This window comes from Opisthocomus hoazin, chromosome 13, assembly GCF_030867145.1.
Source record: "Opisthocomus hoazin isolate bOpiHoa1 chromosome 13, bOpiHoa1.hap1, whole genome shotgun sequence".
NCBI classification, from domain to species: Eukaryota; Metazoa; Chordata; class Aves; order Opisthocomiformes; family Opisthocomidae; genus Opisthocomus; species Opisthocomus hoazin.
Window position 1 is genome coordinate 17,231,888 of NC_134426.1, and position 14,598 is coordinate 17,246,485.

Genomic DNA, 14,598 nt, shown 5'->3' on the forward strand with positions numbered 1-14,598 from the left:
CCATCACCAACTGAAACAAGGCCATTTCCTCCAAACCTAAAACTTAGAAATACGGGTGGGGAAGAGAATTTAGTGAAAGTGCTGTAACACTGTGCCACGCAGGTAATTCACCTGGTTTAACTCACAGATGTCCAACGTTTGGAAACCTTAACTTGCACAGATTTGAAGCTTTAACCCCTGCCTTCTTCCCTCTGGAAGAATTTCCTACACTAACCCTTGGGGATATTAAATCTTCAACTTGCCATTTTCTCCTAGGCAGAGAGGATAAGAATTTCCTAACTCCTCAGCTGCGCTGCCATCAAGAGCCATGAAATACGACAGGAAGCCAACAGCATGGACATGCGAGCGCTCCACACAGCGTCCCACGAGTGGCAGGACCAACAAGCTATTAAGTGCAGCACACGGCGCAGCTGCCCGGAGCTCCACGGGGGTGGGCAAGGCAGGACACACCTACACTTGGCCAAATCAGAGAAGGATCAAACCAAAGGAGGACAGAGCCAATGCCTGAGTCAAGGTTGGACACGCACAAGAAAAACCTGTGCTTAGCAAGGAGCTGCTCTTCACATCTATCTGACTTCAGGGGCTACGAAGGTATGGGGCTGACAGCTTACAACAGCTGGAGGGGGGGAAACAAACTCTTAATTTACGCATGTAATAGCTACAGGAGTAAACCACTGCGTATTTCCTACTTGAACTTGTGCACCTCTGCTATAACCAAGGCGATATGAACTGGTGAAGGAACAGGAGTTAAGTTAGGTCGAAGCAGTCTTGCCTCCCTCCCCAAGAGCTTTGCCAATGCAGATGTTTTTCCACAAACTCACAGGTCACAAAGCCCAGCATGGATCACAGCAGCAACAAAGCGTTTCCAATGAAAACAATGTGGCTGTGGAACAGCCTTCCAGAGGAGACCAGCATGGCAATCCAGCACCTCACCGCCCTGAGGACACACTGCAAAGCTTTCCTGCTCCTACAGACTATTTGATCATGAGCAGGAAGTTTATACAGATACCTTCTCCTACCTTGAAGGAGGCAGCCCCTCCTTTCAGTATGTTCAACGTTGATTAAAATAAAAACCCAAGCATTTTTGATAAGCTGAAACAGTATCACCCTTCACCCTTACCAGAGTTTTCACCCCTCAAAATAAAAGAGTTAAATAGTTAAAGAAATCCCAGAAGGAACTCCATACTGCTGCCAGACAGTACAATTCTGCAGATGATATAAAGCCCTAAGATGGACAGGACAGCATGCTGTTTCCCCTCTATAGCTGGAAACCAAGAAGAGAAGGAGATACTTTGCCAGGGGTTGCAGACCTGATATCATAAATGCATCCGACTACTGGGGCCTATCAGGCATTAGCTATCCAAGGCATACCACCACAACGGGAATAATCAGTAACTGGGGAAGCCCCTTCATGCTTGTGTGGAAGCCTGGGCCATGCAGAAGGGAGAAGCCATGCGTTAGTAAGAAGGCAAGCACACATGAAAGTGCCTGTGGGACGAAGGTGTTAAGGAACAGCTGCACGAGGCCTTACGTACCACATACAGACCACAGAATCACAGAATCACAGAATAGTAGGGGTTGGAAGGGACCTCTGTGGGTCATCTAGTCCAACCCTCCTGCTGAAGCAGGGTCACCTACAGCAAGCTGCAGAGGACCACGTCCAGGCGGGTCCTGAATATCTCCAGAGAAGGAGACTCCACAACCTCCCTGGGCAGCCTGTTCCAGTGCTCCGTCACCCTCAGAGGGAAGAAGTTCTTCCTCATGTTCAGACGGAACTTCCTGTGCCTCAGTTTGTGCCCATTGCCCCTTGTCCTGTCGCTGAGCACTACTGAAAAGAGTTTGGCCCCATTCTCCTGACACCCACCCTTCAGATATTTGTAAGCATTTATTAGGTCCCCCCGCAGCCTTCTCTTCTTCAGGCTGAACAAGCCCAGTTCCCTCAACCTCTCCTCGTAGGGGAGATGTTCCAGTCCCCTCCTCATCCTCGTAGCCCTCTGCTGGACTCTCTCCAGTAGCTCCTCATCTTTCTTGAACTGGGGAGCCCAGAACTGGACACAGTACTCCAGATGAGGCCTCACCAGGGCAGTGTAGAGGGGAAGGAGAACCTCCCTCGTCCTGCTGGCCACACTCTTCTTGATGCACCCCAGGATACCATTGGCTTTCTTGGCAGCCAGGGCACACTGCTGGCTCATGGCTAACCTGTCGTCCACCAGGACACCCAGGTCCCTCTCCGCAGAGCTGCTCTCCAGCAGGTCCACCCGAAGCCTGTACTGGTGCATGGGGTTGTTCCTCCCCAGGTGCAGGACCCTGCATTTGGCTTTGTTGAACCTCATCAGGTTCCTCTCTGTCCAGCTTTCCAGCCTATCCAGGTCACGCTGAATGGCAGCACAGCCTTCTGGTGTATCTACCACACCTCCCAGTTTGGTGTCGTCAGCAAACTTGCTGAGGGTACATTCTAACTCTTCATCCAGGTCGTTGATGAAGAAGTTAAACAAGACTGGGCCCAGTACTGACCCCTGGGGGACACCACTTGTCACCAGCCTCCAACTAGACTCAGCGCCGCTGATGACAACCCTCTGAGTTCTGCCATTCAGCCAGTTCTCTATCCACTTCACCGACCACTCATCCAGCCCACACTTCCTCAGCTTCCCTAGGAGGATATCATGGGAGACTGTGTCGAAAGCCTTGCTGAAGTCAAGGTAGACAACATCCACGGCTCTCCCTTCATCTACCCAGCTAGTCATGTCATTGTAGAAAGCTATCAGATTGGTCAGGCATGATTTCCCCTTGGTGAATCCATGCTGACTACTCCTGATAACCTTCTTTTCTTCCACTTGCTTCATGATGGCCTCCAGGATAAGCTGCTCCATCACCTTTCCCGGGATGGAGGTGAGGCTGACCGGCCTGTAGTTCCCTGGGTCCTCCTTCTTGCCCTTTTTGAAGATTGGAGTGACATTGGCCTTTCTCCAGTCCTCGGGCACCTCTCCTGTCCTCCAGGACCTCTCAAAGATGATGGAGAGTGGCTCAGCAATGACATCCGCCAGCTCCCTCAGCACTCGTGGGTGCATTCCATCGGGGCCCATGGATTTGTGGACATCCAGATCACTTAAGCGATCCCTCACACAGTCCTCCTCGACCAAGGGAAAGTAGTCCTCTTTGTAGGCTTCTTCTCTTACCTCCGGGGCCTGGGATTCCTGAGGGCCAGTCTTAGCACTGAAGACTGAAGCAAAGAAGGCATTCAGTAGCTCTGCCTTCTCCGCATCCTCCGTCACCAGGACACCCGCCTCATTCAGCAGCGGCCCCACATTGTCCCTAGCCTTCCTTTTGCTGCTGATGTAGTTGAAGAAGCCCTTCTTGTTGTTTTTGACATCCCTTGCCAGCTTCAATTCCAGGTGAGCCTTGGCCTTCCTCGTCGCATCCCTGCATGCTCTCACCACGTTTCTGTACTCTTCCCAAGTGGCCTGTCCCTCTTTCCACATTCCATGCACCTTTCTCTTCTGCCTGATCTCTGCTAGAAGCTCCTTGTTTAACCATGCAGGTCTCCTGCCTCCTTTGTTAGATTTCTTTCTCAGGGGGATGCATTGCTCCTGTGCATGGAAGAAGTGTTGTTTAAAGAGCGACCAGCACTCATGGACCCCCCTGCCTTCAAGAGCCCTGGCCCATGGGATTCCTCCCAGTAGCTCCTTGAAGAGGGCAAAGTCAGCCCTCCTGAGGTCCAGGGTTTTGATCCTGCTTATCGCCCTGCTTCCTCCACGCAGGATCCTGAACTCGACCATTTCATGGTCACTGCAGCCGAGTCTACCTCCAACCTTCACATCCTCCACCAGTCCCTCCTTGTTTGTTAACACGAGGTCCAGCAGCGCGCCTTTCCTTGTTGGTTCCTCCACCACTTGCATCAGAAAGTTATCATCAATGCTCTGTAGGAACCTCCTGGATTGCGCCTGCCTAGCTGTATGGTCTTCCCAGCTGATGTCAGGGTGGTTGAAGTCCCCCATGAGAACCAGGGCCTGTGACTGTGAGGCTGCTTGCAGCTGCCTGTAGAAGGCCTCATCAACCTCCTCCTCCTGGTCAGGTGGCCTGTAGTACACACCCACCGTAATGTCACCCTTATGAGCCTGTCCCTTAATTGTAACCCAAAAGGTTTCAACCCATTCCTCATTTGCCCCCAGGCCAAGCTCAATGCATTCCAGTTGCTCCCTCACATATAGAGCAACTCCCCCACCTCTCCTTGTTGGTCTGTCTTTCCTAAAGAGTCTGTAGCCATCTATGACAGCATGCCAGTCATGCGAGTTGTCCCACCACGTTTCTGTGATGGCGACCAAGTCGTAGCTGTCCTGCTGTATAATGGCTTCCAGCTCCTCCTGTTTATTGCCCATGCTACGTGCATTGGTGTAAACACACTTGAGCTGGGCTGTCAATCTCACCCCTGGCCTTGGCACTCCAAGCCTAGGCTCATCCCTAGTGAGCTGGGCAATATCCCCTTCCCCCTTCGAACCTAGATGATGTTAATGACGTGCTGTAAATCAACTGCTGCAAAACATCTAGAAACCCCTTAGTAACACAGACACAGCCTCCTCTTCCTAATCAAGGTTCACCTGCATGAAGGACACTCAGCAGCACTATAGCAATCCACACGTTTCTGCCACACAACATGGGATGGTGGCACTCATTGAGAAACCCACATCAAAAGCTTTTGGCTGCAACAATAACGGTAATATTTTTATTGTCATAAATACCCTAGCACTAAAACTGATGTGCTTCCTTAGTTAAGGAGAAAGGACTAGAAAAAAAGGAAGAGATAACTGGTTGTTCATCACAGCCTTTAGTCCAACTACTGCTATTCAGTCAGTCTGAGCAAGATCATCATCAGCTCTCCACCTGAGCGTGATTTGCTGAGCTACCCAAAGAATCTCATCACTTCAAAGTAATTGTTGAGACATCAAGTCTAACGTACAGGCATTGGCATATCTGGCCTCTCTTCAGCCAAGAAAACACTAGACCCATGTTCCACATTTGTCCATAAAACCAAGCAAACAGCCAACTTCAAAACAACAAAAATAAAAGCTCAACGCAGACAAAACAGCTCCTATGTGCCCCTTCAGCCTTGCTCCTACCAGAGCCAGGGGCGCATCTTTCAACACTTACAAGCTACCAAGCTTCAACATTTCTCTGAAGAGAAGCTTCTCATCAGAGGCAGCTGGCTCTCACCATCTCCACCACCCAGTCCACCTGGGAACCTCCAGCACCTCTCTGATGTGGCACCATTCTGCCACCCTGCTACTCACTACACACGCTTCTTCTTACATCAGTCTCTGCACACCATATTCCCAACCGCACGTAAAGCTCGCTTACTCACAGTCAGGAGCAGATAGTGCCTCTCCTTCCACCTCTTCCGGTCGCTCCCATCTCCCCAGGGTCCTCTGCAGCAAAGGTGGCTTTGAAGCAGGCAGTTCATTCCAGCCAGCCGATCAGCAGACGTCAGGAAAAGCAACCTCACCCCACCATGAGTTTTCCTCGCAACACAGGGAACACTTCTCTCATCCTCTAAGGAGACTCTGCAGTCCCTTGCATGCTTCCCACTTGCAGGATCACATACAGACTGAGAACAACAGAGAGTTTACTTGTCACTTCTCAGCACAGGTTGGCTGCTTCTCCTCTTCTCCAACCAGCACAGGCACCAGGTAACCCAGCCCAGTTGCAGAATGACAGGATCAGAGTCCCAGCAAACAGCTCCTAAACTTGAATCCTCCACGTGAGCCACAAAGGGAAAATCCAAAGGTAGCATCAGGCTTATAAAAGAGAGCAGGGGTGAGGGACTGAGCTTAAATACAGCTCCTGGCCCAAGGAGAGAGGCTGGGGCAGGGCCCAGGTGAGGCTGGGCAGGGCAGGAACGCCCCATTGGTGCACTCAGGCAATTATTACTTAATTACTGCCAAGAGAAGACACCTGGATGTGCCCAGGGAACTTTTACCTAGAAATTTCTAGATTTCTGTAAGGGGATTTCACTCTTGGAACACACAGTAAAAGAGATGGCCTGTCACTCAGCAGCCACATTAGCTGGCTGTCTGTCAACAGCCCAGGCTCCCGATCAACCCTTGTTGCTGCCCAGGAGTTAAACCAGGTAACTATGCTGAGTTTAAATCTGATGAAGCCTATGAACTGGTACAGCTGCTGAGGACGTAACATAATTCTGCCCCTGAAAGATCCTGACTGCTTTTCCTTACAGTCACAACGTCCTTTGACACTTTGCAGAGGCAAAATGGACCCAAACTCCAAACCGGGACTGGCAAAACCTGGCAGACGGCACTGGTGGGAAGCTTTCCCAGGTCACAGCATAAAGCCAAAAGGGAGCCAAGTCCAAGAGGACAAGGAGCACGAGAGCTAGTGATTCGTGTTCCTCACCAAGGTGACAGCTCCCAAACCCGCCCTCCAACAGCTCAGCCTGGCTGGGACACCATGCCCCATCTGGGCTGGAACGTCTCTCTTTCTACACTTGCCGTTTGCTTTTGCTCAGCCTCATTGAGTCCCTCGAGTTCAGGAGACGACTTCAGCACATGAGTAAAAGGAACTGCCCTTTCACAACAGCCTTTTCCTTTCCCCTCATGGGTTCCCGCACCCTGCCATCAGCTATCTGCAGAGAACTCCTCGGCACTTCCCACTTCTCCTTGCTTTCTCTTCCAAGTCACCAGCTGCATCCCGCCCCCAACCCTGCTGCCTGCTGTGGCAGCATTTCTACACCAAGAAGATAATAAATATATTAAGCCTGTCAAAGTCGCATCGTTTTGGCCGGGAAGAGGTGCCCCCCTGCCGGGTGAGATCACTTCCCACCGCGATGTATGGCTTTCCCCTTACTGACAGCTCTCCAACAGGGAGTAATCAGTGTCCAACTGAGAGGAGCAGGCAGCTCACGTTGCTAAATGGCACTTAGGACTGATGAGGGCAAGGAGGAGGAAAAAGGAGCTTAGCCCTGCTCTTGCTGGTGTAGTGTGTTGACAGAGACACAAACTGGATCTCCTTGCTGGCCCTGACTGGGATTTCTCAGGCAGGGGGTGGCAATGAGAAATGGGACACTAATATCCCTGCCTGAGTCTCAGGGCAAGTGGCAGCCTTAATCCTGCACAAGCATGACACTTGGAACCAGCAGCTCGTGGTGCCTAAATATATTGGTGAATGGGGAAGTAAGCAAGGGAAGACATGAAGCAGGACAGAGAAGAACACCTCTCCTTGCCCTTGGGGACAGGTGGCTTCCTAGAGGCCAGGCCCTTCACAACCCCCCAGGCAGCAAAGGCTCACCTGGAGCTGCACTCCCGGCCCAGGAAGGACTTCTGGGACAAAAGCTAGCAGGGAAGTGGCATTCACGTGGGAAACGGATTTCCCATGGAAAAATTCAGAAAGCAATCATTTGGCTTGTTTAAAAGTCACAGAAGTTGAGGATTTTCACCGGTCTCTAAGGCACCCAGGTTAACTGCGGGGCAGTCGTCGTCTCACCTGCAGGTCATCAACTCACCTCGGCAACCTGTCATCCTGGTGCTGCTGGTTGTGATGAGGCCAGATGAATTAGCTTTGTATTCTTGGAGTTTTTAATTAAAGAAATGGAAAAGAGTAAAATGATCCTTGAGACACGGTGAGGAGACTAAGCAGTATTTTAACGAGTCATCTGGAGTTTCTCCAGCTCTAGACCAGCCTCTTCAAAGACACTTAAGGGAATCCATTGCCCATACCCACTAAAATCCTCTCTGTATGTGGTTTGTGAAGCTTTAAGCCCTTTCCCACCCCCGCAACCTCCATCCCTCACCTCTGAAGTCTCTCTAATCCATTATTCTTGAGGCTGACTCGTGAACAACGTGTTCACTTTCCGCACAGCCTAATGAAGATGTTCCTGTCCCTGAATATTGTATCTGCTGCACGCTTAATGGAAAAAACTAGCTATTATTATCACTGGTGGTTCAGATGAGTTTCTTGGCAGGGAGGGTGGTACGGTTCTGTGGACAATCAAACAAGCCAGTGATTATTGCCAATGCATTTTTGAGGAAATCATTGCTGTTTAAACTCTAATCACAACCATACCTCATTTAAAAGCATAAAAGCTTTCACTCAGCAGACCTACCTTTTTCTTTAATAGCCAGACAATTAAATAAATCTCCTGACACTTAACCATCATTTACCCAACAGTGAGAAAATGGATTCAATGCCTTTGCATTAGTTAGATCACGATATTAAGGCAAAAACTGAACAAGTGTAAGCAGGTGCAGGCGGATCTCTGAGGAGCGCGTGCTGCACTGCAAGTACAGCACGGTACCTTTGCAGGGGCCAGGGGGATTTCTTATCTTCCCTCATCCAGACACCATGACAGTTCTTAGCATTGTTGTGTTTCATAGATTTTAACGTTCCTGGGAGAACGAGGTAGTTGCTCCCCCTTTTATAGGCTTGAAACTGAAGTACAGCACAGACAAAGCCACCCTGAAATTCTGCGTCTGACCCAGGAATTCGGCCTGGATGCGGTGAACTGTTAAAAAAGTAACCTTTCTACACTTCACCCTGATCCAAGCTTTGTTCTGTCAGCATTTCCATTAAAGCTGATACCTGGAAACTTCAGTGCAAGTGTGGATTAAAGTTCAGCAGGCAAAAAAGTCTGGGATCTGGTGCATTTTTGCTGGCATCTTAGGAAAGGCTGCATAAACTTCAAACACAGACCCCAAATCAACACTGAAGCCACCGTGACTGACCCTGCGCTGGTACAAACACCAGCCATGGGCAGATGATAGACCTTTTATTCTCCCTGATCCCAGTGCTACTCCTAATTCCTGGCTCTAGCACTTCTCCCTCATCAGGTTCCTCATGAGAAGAGCGTGTTCTTCTGACACCACTCTTCAGAAGCTGATGCTAAATAACACCTAAATTTGTTACCTTCTGCCAGCTGTCAGCTACCAGCAACTGCAACGGGAGTGCCTTTCTCCTTTCCAGGTAACAGCAGGGATGATACAAAAATCTTGTCTTCCAAGAAGTGTTTGAGTTTGAGATGTATTATTATATATTCATTAACCTATGATGAATTTCATGGTCTCCTTTTTAATATGCGGTTCAGAAAAAAAAAATATAAAAACTGAAAGGAAGGCAATCGATCCAGTCTCATTCCAGACTCTAAATAACTGACAACTACATAGACAGTTAATTGTTTCCTGATCTCTGCTTATTTAATTTTTAAAAGGTTCCCACAGATAAATTTTATAGAGCTGGATTCTTTGTTTTTACCTCCCTCCCAGCCCTCGTTTTGGCAGAAAAAAATACCTCCCCTTCATAAAGATGTTTATAATGGGCTGGAAAGAGTTAAGACCTCATCTTCCACTCCTCCCTCTTTATCGTTTTAATTGGCTGTTCTGATGACCTGACCACTTCTTTGATACGCATCAAATGCCGGCCCATGAAATACGGAGCATGTCAGCCTGCCGAACAAGGGTCAACCTGATTGTCAATAAGGCCATCAATCAGACCTGCCGGCATGATGGATCCAATCCAGACCAAGAGCCCCAGATGGAAAAGAAACAGCCTCCCTGCTGATAACACCGTGCGCACCGTGCCGCCCGACAGCTCGCGGAAGGGTCACTGGCCCAGAGGCCAGAAAGCGGCAAACTTCAAACTGGAAGAAGGCAACAGTGAGCAAACAACAAAACCCCCCAAACCAACAAAAAGAAACCCTCTCCGCCAATCCAGCGGCGCCTCCGAATCAAAGAAGCTAAGTGAGGTGAGAGAGATGGGAGGACACGCGGGGAGTCAACAAGGGAAGCAGCGGGGAGGTGCCCTTAAAGGGCAAAATAGCACGTCTCAACTAGTAGTAGCTACCCTCCTGCCTGTCCCCACGGGTGGAGAGTGACACCACCACAAACGAACACCACAGTTGCACAAACACGCTTTCTACAATGAAGTGAGATCTCAGGTAAAACCAACTGTAATTCCTTTCTGAGATTTTTGGGGGCTTTACCACGCAGCTGTAAGAATGTCTGTGCTATCACAGGAGGAGAAAGCATGGAAAAGCAGCAGCTAACGAAAGGAGAAAAAGTGGAAATATCCTCTTCTGGAGAGAATTCTGGCTTACATTGGCCTCAACAGGTTATGAAACTACTGCTTAACAGGCTCTGTGGTTGGGAGGGCTGTGTTAGCTCTAGCAATAGTTTATTTCTCTTTGGACAGGCACTACCACCGCAAGATGCTCTGCTTATGAATGGGGTGTAAAGTAGGGGTAATATTCCACATAACTCTACAGTAAGAAGCAGCTCTAAGATGCCAGTCACTTCAGCAGCAGGATTTTCTGAAGATGAAAGAGCTTCTGAAACAGGAGCACACCAGAGGCAGTGGGGAAAAGGATTCAAATGCAGAGTGTCCTCCTGCAATACTGAGGAATGACTGCTTCTTTCCAATGGGAAGCTAAACGCGATAGAAAGGCCTAAAGACACCACCCATCTTGAGTATTTTTCTGGCTCCATCCTCTCTTCTGTGAAGAGATCAGGTCTGAATCCTCAACAGATACACGGTGCATCTGCAAGGCAGAAAACTCAACTCAAGGTTGTCTAACCTCGCCAATTCACGCAGACAGCCCCCACATCGCCGCACACCAACGTGCCACACACATCACAGACACGCAGAAACACAAAAGCCTACATCCATGATGCCCACGTGCTATTTTGAAATGGAGGAGGCTGGAAGCAAGACGGATAAAGCCAGAAAATGGCACTTGGCTTGGAGTGCCGCCCCTGTTGCTGTTCCCCAGAACCTGCTCCACACGTACATTCCCTAGCTGAAGTCCACCAGCGTCACACACCCAGACCTCACCACAAACTCACACGGGTGTGCACATTCACACGCACACCCCCAGAGTCAAGTCCCCTTTCCCCTGCTGCTCTGCAGGCAAGGCAATCGCTTGCTAAACACTCCCAGCCAATGGCACCGGCTGCCGTGTGCTGGTTTCACACCCCGCGGCCTTCCACCCCTGCCCTCCTCTGCACCTCCCCGTGTTGCCGCTCACGTTGTGGGGCTCAGAGGCTGGTGTGGTGCAAATATTTGCACGCTCTCAGGAGAGGAACACAGTACACTGGCCTCCAGGGGCAGGCGGTCTGCATATTTATTCTGGAGTAGCAGACAACATGGAGAGCAAAGAAGAGAAACAGCCAGATAAGATAAAAGTGTGTTACCAGGTCTAACGACATAAAATCAACAAAGATCACAAAGAAAAGTTATCTGCAAAGACCAGCAAATCCAGCAGCAAATGGTTCTGACAGAGGAGCCCTTTCGCAGGTTGGATCACTCAGAACACTGATGAGACGAAGCTGTTTGTCTCTTGGAGTGCCCAGTATCAACTCCCTGTGAATCACTGTCTGCATCTCAAGATGATTTATGTAAAAAGATGTTTTTGGGGTCTCTGTCCCACCTGTGTCATGAACCTGTAACCACAACTAGCACCTTTGTAATACAGAGCTTTTAATACCAAAAGACTTGTCCCACACATTATAAGACAAGTTCTTCCAGAACAAGCCATAGGCTAGTACCTGACTGAAGAGTGGCGTGAAACGCTGCAGCAGTTCATTTCCAGTATGTCGTGGGACTGGGTATTTCTTCCAAAAGACAGACTCACCCAGCTGAGAACGTTTCCTCTGTCGTATAAGAAATATCCACATTTGATGAAGTTTCAATTCATGCATGTGATTAATTTATAAAGTAAAACAAAGTGTATTTGTTAGACAAACCGCATAATGATGAATCCAGAGGGAAAAAATAGAGAGGACGTACTAGGAGAACCACACGTGAAAACCATATGGAAGGGTGTTCCACCAGCTTGGAACCAGATGGAAGAAAACATTGTCCCTGGACACTGTACATAGTCCTACTGATAACACATGATCAATCATTCACTGAGTGTAAGCAGGAGAGTGAACATCACCACATACTGAGCTGTGCAGGGACACCAGGACCAAGGGCTGGAGGGCATTAGATCAAAGGACAGAATTAAAAGCTCAGATGCTACCCCCTTTCATAGATCTAATCTGAGCCATTATCAGCAGGGACAGCCAGAATAGCTGCAGAAGGACACAAAAGCACAGCAGCCGGGTTTGAATGCACCGAAAAAACCCCCAACAAGTCTGCAGTAATGGGCAACGGAACGGGAATATTAGAGAATCGTCCAGATATTCACCCCTACAAAGAAGATACAAACCCAAGCACTAACTACTTTGTGTAACTTTCAAGAAGTCATTTAAGGTCATCCGAAGTCAAAGGGCATCCTCCTGTTCACTCCAAAGCACGGCTGCCTTCTCTACCACGCCGCATTTCCCAGGGAACCAAAACCCTTTCTTCCACGCTCCTGCCTGTTTGATTTGAGGGTTCTCTGTGACAGCATCTGTCTTCTCAGGAAGGACGACTGTTCCTGACACAAGAGGACTCCGGGTTTGACTGGGTCAGAAGACAGGACAGCAAAATACACATAAATGACACTCAGAAATAGGTTAGACAAAAGGTGGCCGTGCCTAATAATCAATAATTTATTTATAGTCCCCAGTATCAAGAAGCACCGATGCCTGCAGTAGTCCTGCTCGAGATAAATGGGCCACCACGTTGACGGGGAGCTGCGGAGTTCAGATTGACAACCAGATAAAGCTTTACATCCAGCCGAACTTTCCAATTCTGTTTAAGGCCAGAACGGTCATTCCTGGCCATGACGCTTCTTCTCTTGCCAGTCTTCTCTTTTCTCGTGTCACAGGGAATTTTCCTATCTGGGTGGAGGGGAGTCTAATGATAAACACGTCTACTTTATGCCCCCCATGTGCACAATCATCTGTGTAAGCACCAAATGATTTCTTGCCCTAGGAAAGGCCCGAAATCTCTCTTCCAAGTGCAGTGAATTCTTTTTCATGGTACAAGCCTGCGAAACAGACCCCAGAGCAGGATGGGTCATTGTGCATAGAGACGCACACGGACAAGCAAGCTGACCAAAACACATGTATGCAGGACCACCAAGGATGACCCTAAGTTAGACCACCCAGTCACTTTGTTGGCCCTCTTTTGAGAAGCCAGAATCTCAGAGCATAAAACAGTGTCCTCACCCGGGTTCCTTGGCCTGCGTTTTAGACCATCACATATCTCCAGCGACTTCCTGCTACTGACCTCTCACAATAAATCATCCTGGCCAGCCTCCCTCCCTCCTGGCAACATCCTGTTCCTTCCCCAGAAAAACCTCCCACTCACAATTCCAAGGTTCGATATCAATCTTAAATAAATGCCTCTCTGGACTCAGCTGCATTCCCCAAGCCACCTTATCTCCTGCCTCTCTCGAACGGCTGTGGTTCAAGAAGCATATCCAGCAGCCTCGCAGGCCTTTTTAATTTTAACTCCAGCCTTGTGTCCTCTTTCTTTCTGCCATATTTTCTTGCAGAGGAAGAAAGTTATCTTCAGGAGAATGTACACTGCTGTATAAATGTGTGCTTACTGTGACGTCTGAATGGGAAAAACGATAGCCCAAGAAAGAGACAGTGCTGCAATTTTCTGTATGAAATGCAAGGAGAAGAGAATCCATGGGAGACGTTCTGCTCTATCATGTCCTGTGCTCTGACTCCCCTCACTTCACAGTTTAGGTGAAGGAAAACTGTCAATACATCTACCCATCAGAGTCCCTTCTTCAGTACCCAACAGCAGGGGACCAATCGTTGCCATCTGACTTTCCAAATCCCAAGGTCCAGCTTGAACAAGGGTCTCTGAGCCAGGAAAGCACCACCCTTCCCTCCCTAGATCACCACCGCAGACAGCAGAGGCACCTAAGCGAGTAAGCCTGCCCAGGAGGATGGGGCTCCTATCGCATCCTTGAGCGAACCAGCTGCAGCTAAGTGGGATGAATCCAGGTCCTGACACTAGTGATGTCGCTGAAAGCCTGTGGAGTAACTCGCAGCCGAAAGGAACCACATCTACTCCTTGATCCAGCAATGTCTCTTTAATTCTTTCTGTCTTTACACTTTGCCAACCGCAGTGAAGACTGGTTCATGTTGGACTTCATTTAAATTTCACTCAGGAACTCTTTCCCCACATACTTCATTACTTCACCACTTCTGTAACCCTTTCTGTTAACGTATTTACCCCCACCCTCAAAACCTTATGCGTGGTGCCTTGCAGGTTACATTCCTTCCAAAGAATGGGATCACTCAAAAGCAATGAGATTTGCCTGCTTAAATCTCACATTTACAAGGTTATATGTGATACTGGTGCTTACCTGCTTACCTACCCTTCTTTTTATCTTCTTTTGCTCTACCCTCATCTTTCCTTGCCTTTACAGCGTACCAAAATGTCCCTGACCATCTAACCAACTCCCTTGAGTCCACTTCAATGAGGACCTGTTTCTTGCTGGAGAAGAATTCCTTGAGCCTCCCCAGACTCGCATCTCATTTTTTTAAAATGTAAGCGTAACCGACTAATTCATTAGTAATTCACTTGGTAACGAGCCAACGATCATCTTTAAGGAAAGCAGCAGCGAATTAGCAGATCTCCAAGCCAGAAGTAAAAGCTGGAGAAGAAGCAAAGAAAACAAGCTTTAGTCAGAAAGACAAAGTGGGGTGAATAAGA